This window comes from Camellia sinensis, chromosome 8 (assembly GCF_055761805.1).
Source record: "Camellia sinensis isolate YWXY chromosome 8, ASM5576180v1, whole genome shotgun sequence".
Lineage (NCBI taxonomy): Eukaryota > Viridiplantae > Streptophyta > Magnoliopsida > Ericales > Theaceae > Camellia > Camellia sinensis.
In genome coordinates, this window is record NC_138968.1 from 63,573,278 (window position 1) to 63,583,011 (window position 9,734).

Here is a 9,734-nt window from a genome sequence, read left to right on the forward strand (position 1 = left end):
TTATGCCATTTGGAGTGACTAATGCTCCGGCAGCATTTATGGACTTAATGAATAGAATTTTTAAAACCTACCTTGATGAGTTTGTTGTTGTCTTCATCGATGATATTTTAATATACTCTAAAGATAGACTTGAACACGAACATCATTTGAGGACTGTTTTACAAATACTTCGGGAAAGAAAACTATTTGCTAAGTTAAAGAAATGTGAATTTTGGTTGGATGAGGTTATTTTCTTAGGGCACGTGGTCAACAAGGAAGGAATTTCAGTGGACCCGCAGAAAATAGAAGCAATTGTGAATTGGCCTACACCAACTAATGTGACAGAAGTTCGCAGTTTCATGGGCTTAGCTGGGTACTACAGAAGGTTTGTAAAGGACTTTTCGAAATTAGCTGTGCCTCTTACCCAATTGACACGTAAAGGACAACCATTTGAGTGGAATAGTGAAAGAGAATCAGCCTTTCATGAATTGAAGACAAGATTGACCACTGCACCAATTTTGACACTACCTTCAGGTACGGAAAATTTTGTGATTTTCAGTGACGCATCTTATAAGGGTTTGGGTTGTGTGTTAATGCAGAACGGAAAGGTTATTGCTTACGCCTCCCGACAGTTGAGGCCACATGAGAAGAATTATCCAACACATGACCTAGAATTGGCCGCAGTTGTTTTTGCTTTGAAAATCTGGCGGCATTATTTGTATGGGGCAAAGTGTGAAGTCTACACAGATCATAAAAGCCTAAAATACTTCTTCACGCAGAAAGAGTTGAATATGCGTCAGAGAAGATGGCTGGAATTGATAAAAGATTACGACCTAGAAATTCGGTATCACCCCGGAAAAGCTAATACAGTGGCTGATGCCTTGAGCAGGAAATCAACAGGGAGTGTGGCTTGCTTGCTTACTGAACAAAGGGAGATTTTGCAAGACTTTGAAAAGTCTGAAATTGAAGTGGTAGTGTGCGAACAGGGCGGATTGATAGCCGCTATTACAGCCGAGCCGGCAATTGTTGATGAAATCAAGCAAAAACAGAAAGAGGATGAGTTCCTCAGAAAGGTAATTGATGAATTTGAAGTCAGCCCAAAAGCAGAGTTCAGTATCGAGAATGGAATGTTGAAATTTCGAAACCGAATATGTGTTCCAGTTATTCCGGAGCTAAAGAAGAGGGTCTTAGATGAAGCCCACAGATCCGTATTTGCCATGCATCCGGGTAACAATAAAATGTATCGGGATTTGAAACAAACCTATTGGTGGCCTAAAATGAAGAAAGAGATTGCAGAACACGTGTCCAAGTGCCTTCAGTGTCAGCAAGTTAAGGCTGAACATCAGAAACCAGGCGGTCTACTTCAACCTCTCCCCATTCCTGAGTGGAAGTGGGAACATGTGACCATGGATTTCGTTGTTGGCCTACCTCGGACTTCCCGCGGTATGGATTCTGTTTGGGTTGTAGTTGATAGACTGACTAAATCTGCACATTTTCTGCCTGTCAAAACTACACTTACTGCTTACAGGTTGGCTACTATTTATGTTGATGAAATTGTCCGCTTACATGGAGTTCCAGTATCCATTGTGTCGGATAGAGATCCGAAGTTTGTATCTAGATTGTGGAAGAGTTTGCAGGAAGCTATGGGAACAGAACTAAGGTTCAGCACTGCATTCCACCCACAGACAGATGGGCAGTCAGAACGAACAATACAGACTTTGGAAGATATGCTTCGCATGTGTGCTTTGGATTTTCAGGGGAGTTGGGAAGATTACCTGCCTCTTGCAGAATTTGCCTATAATAATAGCTTCCACTCCAGCATCGGTATGGCACCATACGAGGCTTTGTATGGTAGGAGGTGTAGATCACCTATTTGTTGGACAGAGGTCGGGGACAGAGCTTTGCTCGGGCCTGAAATTGTACAAGACACCTCTGAAAAGATCAAAACTATTCGGCAAAGGCTCAAAACAGCTCAAGACCGACAGAAGAGTTATGCAGATGTCCGGAGAAGACCTCTTGAGTATGAGGTCGGCGACCATGTGTTCATCCGTGTTTCTCCAATGAAAGGCCAAGTCAGGTTTGGGAAAAAGGGCAAGTTGACGCCCCGTTATATTGGGCCGTTTCAAATTTTGGAGAAACTTGGTCCAGTTGCTTATAGAGTTGCTTTGCCACCGGGATTTGAGCAAATCCACAATGTGTTTCATGTGTCAATGTTGAGGGGTTACCTCCGAGACCCGTTGCATGTGATTGATTATCACCGGATTGCTATTGATGAAAATATGGAATATGCTGAATGGCCGGAAAGAATTGTTGACCGACAAGTGAAAGAATTGAGAAACAAATCCATTCCAATGGTGAAAGTGGAATGGAAGGAACACTATGGGACAGATGCTACATGGGAAAAAGAGGAGGAAATGCGTCTACGCTATCCACATTTGTTTCCCGACGAAGGTAAGTTAAGTTTGGAGGACCAAACTTCCTAAAGGGGGGAAGACTGTGACACCCCTGTTCCGTAGTATGTTAATTAGTCCTTAACATGATGTGATTATGTATTTTGATATGATTTTGTGTTCCACTATGTGAAAATATGTGGTTTGAAATTTTATCTGTTCATCGTAGGAATATCTGTTTGAGTAGTCTGTTTTGGAAATTTAATTGAGGGCCTTATCGGCCACGGAACCCGAAATTGATTACGCCATTGTGGTTGGCATAATTTTTAGGGCCTACGGTGAAATTTAATTGAAATTTGATTCTGGTCAATTTAAACTGATTAAATTGAGAAATTAAGTACCCCATTATTTTATATTAAAATATTTGTTAGTGGGGCTTGTTGTATATTTGTATTGCACTCTCCTTTAGCTCTCTTAAAACTCAAAATCTGAGTTAGACAATTGAGAGTGAGAGAGAGGCCGGCCATGGAGAGAAAAAGGGAGAGATTTGTGTAATTTGGGCTCAAGACTTGGGAATTTGAAGATCTAGCTCAAGATTTGGCTAGGGCTTGAGTGTTGAAGCTCTTAGGTAAGTGATTTCATGAAATCTTACTTGTAATTTGTAAGTTCAAGGGTTGTTTGTGATCAAGAACATGTAATGAGTTGATTTTTGTTGAGATTGAAGTCTTAGAACTCATGCATGTAAGAAATTACTTTGAATTTGCATGTTTGAGCTTGAAACACATGATTCATGTGGAGTTTTGGGTAAAGCTCATATTGTAGTCACCATTTGTACCATCTAAGTTGAGAATGATGAGCATCTCCCACATGCATGTACAAATCATGGGAGTATAAGTCTTGAATGTTGAATTTGAGCATGTTGATGATGGGTTTGAGACAATTTGGGACATGCATGTAGATAATTCATGTAATTGAGCTTCCTAATGTTGTAATCTGCATTAGTAGCATGTTAGCATGTGTAAATGTGTAATTTGAACCATTGCATGCAAGAAATGTAGATGGAAAACTGATTTGGAGCTCAAGAACACGATCTGGGAAACCCAGATTTTTGAGGTCCGCTCGAGCGGGGTAATGGCCGCTCGAGCGGGAAAATCGTGCTCCCAGCATTTTTGCAGAGTTGGATGCCCGCTCGAGCGGGACATTTCACGCTCGAGCGTGGATTTTTGTAGACGGACCTTCAGCTCGAGCGCATCTTTTGTGCAACCAGTACCTTGCAGGCCTTAAGGGTCCGCTCGAGCGGAGAATCTTACGCTCGAGCGGGGACCCTGTTTCCTGGAATTTTGTTCATGCATTTTGTGATTCGTTTTCCGTTCTCTTTCACTTGTAAGCACTCCTAGGCATGTGTTAAGCATTGTAAATGAGTTAATGAGATAAGAACAAAGCCTAAAGAGGAATATGTGAATTAAAGAACGGATTGAACTGTTAGTGACCCTTTTGTATTCATGAAATGTGTAGGGTCAAGCTCCAGGGCGCATCCACAAGCCGATCACTGTGAGTAACATCAATATTTGAAAACTTGTCAATGTCCAATTGTTATTCCCCTATAAATATTATGAGTTGTTAATTGGGATTGTGGACAAAAGTTTGACATGAATGAATGGGCCAAAGGCCGTTTGACATGAATGAATGGGCCAAAGGCCGTTTGACATGAATGAATGGGCCAAAGGCCGTTTGACATGAATGAATGGGCCAAAGGCCGTTTGACATAAATGAATGGGCCAAAGGCCGTTTGACATGAATGAATGGGCCAAAGGCCGTTTGACATGAATGAATGGGCCAAAGGCCGTTTGACATAAATGAATGGGCCAAAGGCCGTTTGACATGAATGAATGGGCCAAAGGCCGTTTGACATGAATGAATGGGCCAAAGGCCGTTTGACATGAATGAATGGGCCAAAGGCCGTTTGACATGAATGAATGGGCCAAAGGCCGTTTGACATGAATGAATGGGCCGAAGGCCGTTTTGCCATGAATGGAAACCCGGATGGGCCAAAGGCCAGAATGTTTGGAACTACAGTTACTTGACTTGCATTTCGTATAGTTATATATATATTTTGCTGTTAAACAGAAGTATGAATTGGGCCCAAGGCCGTTTGGAGCATGTTGATCTACATATTGTTATGTAACTGTTATATTTGATATTATTCACTGGGCTATCGCTCACGCTCATTCATGTATTTGTAGGTGAGCCAAGGGAAGTCCAAACCCAGCCCCAGTGAAGTCTGCTAGGAACAACAGGAGTTTTGGGAGAGTCAGCCTTGTGCCTCGCGCATGAGACCATCCTTGCCCTTTTACTATGTACCTATGTTTTGTCTTGTTGGCAAGGACCCAGTGCATGTCTGTACATAGTCTGTTATAGGTTGACTCGTTTTGGACGATCCTGTCTGTAATGAATTTTGTGAAGCTGTACTTTTGATGTGAGTTATTAACGTATCTGAGTATGGTTTGTTTGATGTGCATATAAGCACGGCTCTATGGACAAAGTTTTTAATTTTGCTTCCGTTTGGCCCCCATTAACTCTGTTAAAATACGTTTAGAACAGTTTGAGGCCGTAGGTAATCTCATGATTACTGGCCGGTTACGTCCTTAACCCACGGGGGCGGGTTCGGGTCGTGACAATTTTCTTCTCTATGAAAGAGGGCACAACTGGGAAAATTGGAGGGTGACCCGACCTCATCGCTGCTGGCCGACATTGCGAGCTGAATGGGAAGAATGGTATGACAGAGTTGTACCTGCGCGAGTAGACGACCTGCAAGAGCTCTGTATTCTCGATACCCTCCGTCTTTCCAGGTTTATCATTCCTCAAGACGCTTTCTTGATTCTCGCTGCTCTTTGTTTTTGGAACATGGCTTTCAATTTTTTCCAATTTCGGTGTGGTATGATGGCTCCCACAGTTCTTGATATTTGCCATCTTTTAGGGCTTTCACCCCTTGGCTCTCCTTTCACTCTCGGCTATCCAGACCTTCCTGTTAAGTTCTCTCTTCCACCCTTAAACTCCTCTTACAGTGATTTTGTAAAGGCCAAAAATAAAAGGGTAGATCCCGTGAGAGATAGAGAACTTTTTTCTTTCATTTTGTACTGGTTGTGCAAATTTCTCTTTTCTACATCATCTTAGAGGATTATGCTTGAGTTCGCTCCACTTGCGAAGGCACTTGTTTTGAAAAAACGCATAGCCCTGGCTCCTTATCTCTTAGGCCATGTTTATAGAGCATGTTTCCAATTTTGCGAGAAACCTCTTGATGTGAACCAAGGGGGTCCCCTTTGGGTGCTCCAACTCTGACTCTTTGCTTACTTCATTGATTTGCATCCCAAATGCTTAAGATTCCTTGTTCAGGACCCTAGCACTTATGGGAAAAAATATGCCAGAGTTGTTCTTTATCATGCTTCCTTTGCCTACTACTTCACCTTTTTCCACCAACTTCCTATTTCTCCACCTGCTACCTTCTTCTGTCCATTTGATGCCAACAAAGGACCTGCTTGGCTACGAACATTCTTAGCTGATAAAGAGTGTTCTACGCCACCCCACAAAGGCATGTGGGCTTCTATTTTACTGCCGAGAGAGCTGTTCATTGGCACTTTAAACCCTCGAGCATATAAGTGTGTAGCTGAGGTGTACTATCCTTCTCAATTTGCCAGGCAATTTGGGTTAACTCAGGGGATTCCCATTCCACTCTGCAGTCTCTCGAATGTCCATCTTACAGCCAAAGACCTGAGAATACCCAAATCAAAACTGGAAGAAGTAATATTCAAACTATTGAAATAAATGAGCGAGTTCAAATTTGTCCCTTTCCTTCCTTCTGGCCTGACTCTGAAAAGATTTCAAAATTGGTGGACAGCCAATAAGGAAGTGCGCCTATCCGTATACCCTCATGACTTACTGATAGGGTTAGGAGTGGCTTCGAAGGCCAAATCAACAACAGTTGAGAACATCCCCTCTCTTTCTAAGGCTGCCAAAACTGTTCCTCCAGCCTTATCCTCTCCTGCTAGAGTTACCAGAGCTGCTTCAAAGAGGGGTAAGTATTTTCAGGTTTCCCCTTAGACTCTTTTGTTTGTTTCCTTTACATTCATACCTCTTGGTGCAGGGTCTCACAAGAAAAATCTCCTAAGAGGGCTGAAATCATAATTACTCTCAAGGACAAACAAAAGCAGAAAAAGAAAAGGAAGCTGATACTCACTCTTGAGGAATCCGAATCCCAGATTGAAGAAGAAGAGATTGAGAAAGAACAGGAAGTACCATTACAGAGGAGAAAGAGGGAACAAATGACTGTTTCTCTTTCGATTGAAGATCTCACTCATGAGACAGCTACCAGAGTAGTAGAAGAGGAACTTACTTCTGAGGGATCTGAATCTCAGATCGAAGAGAGAGAAATTGAGAAGGAACAAGCAAGACCGATACAGATAAAAAAGAGAAGGAAGATGACTGTCTCTACTTCTGATTTGGTCGAAGACCCTATTCATGATGCAGCTGCCAAGGTAGTAGAACAAGAACATTCTAAGGCCTTAGTTGTCTTTGAGAGAGCTGAAAAGAGACAGCAGCAGCAATTCTTAAGAGATGAAGCAGCTGCTGCTGATGCAATCCAAAAGGAAACTGCAAGAAGGCAGCATATTGCTAAGCACTATTCCCTTCGAAGCCCTCCTATTGCTGCTATCACTTCTGAAACAAGTAATTTCTTTCATGCTTCTACTATTTCTCCCTTATCAAATTTTGGTATTAAAACTTGACATTACTTTACATCTCTTCTTTTGCAGCAACAACTACTAAGCTTATTTTTCCAATAAGGACTCCCTCAGTTTCAGTTGAAGTTGGTCAGATGCAAAATGTGAGGACTATTCAGATAATACTCCCACTTCCTAGGCCTATATTCAATGTATCCTCCTTTAGCCCAAGCAATCCTGCATCTCTTTCCTTTGGATTAAATTCGTATCTTCCTTACTTATCTTTGGATCTAGCTCAATTCAATTCTCTTTCGAGCCTTGCTCTTCCCCTTCCTCCTAAGGAATTTCAACTGTTGCTTCATCTCTGATGATAGCTGATTCCGCTATAGAAGGTGCTGGCAACTCTCTAACCCATGGTTTATTACCTTTACCTACTTCCAGCCCTTCTTTCCTTGACATATTGGTGGCTAGGACCATAGAGACTACTGAAGATGCTCCACCCATTTCTCCTATCCCTATGCAGTCCTTTGTGCCGTCCACCACTGCTCTTTCTGCACCCCTTTATGTTCTCGGATAAGGTAGATATCTTCGAAGCAAGACTAGCCAGTCTCTTTGACATGCCCTCTACCTCTCCAATAACTAATGATGAGGCTGAGCCATTAGTTCTGGCTGATTCCTTGTTAGCAATTCTTGAGAGCTCCTCTACCTCCAGTAATAAGCCTTCCTTAGACAGCTGTCTGGAGTTATTGACATCCTTTTCAAGGATTCCTTTCGAGGCTTTACAAAGGCCTATAATAAGAAATGGCTTCCATCAGTGCTGCAAAATTGTTGAGCAATCCAGTATAACTGTCTCAAGTCATCTATCTCAGGCAGCAGCTACTATTGACTTTTACATCAACATTTGTCATGCTGCCAAGGTTGTACAGGAGAAATTAGTGAGAGACCAGAGCTTTGTTTCCACAGTACATGCTGAAGTCTCTGGGCTAAAGGAACAACATTCCTCTGTCTCCCATTTTCGAATCCAACTACTGGAGAGGAAAGCTCAACTTGAGGAGGAGCTATCTATAGTGAACCAGGCATTCATCCGAACTGACACTAAACTGCAGATCACCAACCAAGGACTGGCCGATCAAAAACAAGAAATGCCATAGCCATTCAGTTGTTTTCTTCATTTAATAATAGGAAGTCTGTTGTAAAAGAACAATTAAGGCATTGTAATGATTTCTGGGCCAATTTATGGCAAAATGTATTTAACTCTTTATGAAAAAACAAATTATGATTTATCATTTGAGTACTCTCGTGTTCTTTTGCTTGACATTTATTCTGTTCCTTGTGTTTCCCAATTAGTTGGAAAATAAGGCTTCAAATATCTGCCATTAATCTTTTTGGGATGTATGTATCCATTCAAATTTCTCAAATGGTATGCTCCAAAAGGCAGGACTCTATGAATTTGATATGGTCCTTCCCAGTTAGGTGACCATTTACCAAACTTATGGCTTTTAATTCCTATTGGGAGTATTGTCTTCCATACCAAATCACCTTCATCGAAGCCAATGTGTTTGACTTTCTTATTGTAATTTTTTGCTGCTTTCTTCTTTTGAAAGAGAATGCTATTCAATGCTAGAGTTCTGGCTTCATCTATGCCTTCTAATTCCAAGCACATACTCTGATGGTATTGCTCAGGATCTAGCTGGTTTTGACATCTTACCCTCAAAGACTTAACATTAATTTCCACAAGCAACACTGCATCATGCCCATACACCAAGGCATAAGGAGTAACTCCTGTGCTTGACCTTGGGAAAGTTCTATAAGCTCACAATACATCCAACAATAAATTATGCCAATCTCTAGGATTGTCTTCCACAACTTTTTGTATTCCTTTTTTCAAGGACTTGTTGGATGATTCAGCTTGACTATTGGCTTGTGCATAATAAGGGGTGGAATTCACAAGGCTAATTCCAAACTCTGCCACAAAAGACTTTACCATTTTCCCATCAAACACAGTCTCATTATCAACAGTTATAGTCTGTGGGATACCAAATCTGTGGATTAAATCTTTAATGAATCCAATAACCTCAGTTTGGTCTACAGCCTTGTATGGCTTAGCTTCGACCCATTTAGTGAAGTAATCAGTGGCCACTAAAATGAAACAATGATACTTCGAAAAGGGTGGGTGTATTTTCCCCATCATATCCATGGCCCATCCTCTTAATGGCCAAGGCTTTATTACTGCATGCAGGTCAGTTATGGGCACATGCCTTATTGTGCCATGCTTTTGGCATGCCTGGCAACCCTTTGCATATTCTATGCCGTCTTTAAGGATAGTTGGCCAATAGTAGGAATGCCTTCGAAGCAACCATCTTATTTTCACACCAGGCTGATGAGCACCACAGATGCCTTCATGAACCTCAGCATAGCTGTTAATGCTTCTTTTGGGCCTAAACATTCCAGCAATAAACCATCTCCCCCCCTTTTGTAGAGAGCATTGCTATATATGATGTATTGCATAGATTGAAATTTAATTTTTCTGCTGGCTTTCGAGGATGGGCCAGCCAAGTACTGCATTATTGGATGCCTCCAATCTTGTTCCTGTAAGTCATTATGATTGACTTCCAGGACCACATTCCTTTTATTTAAGGGTGGTATAGAT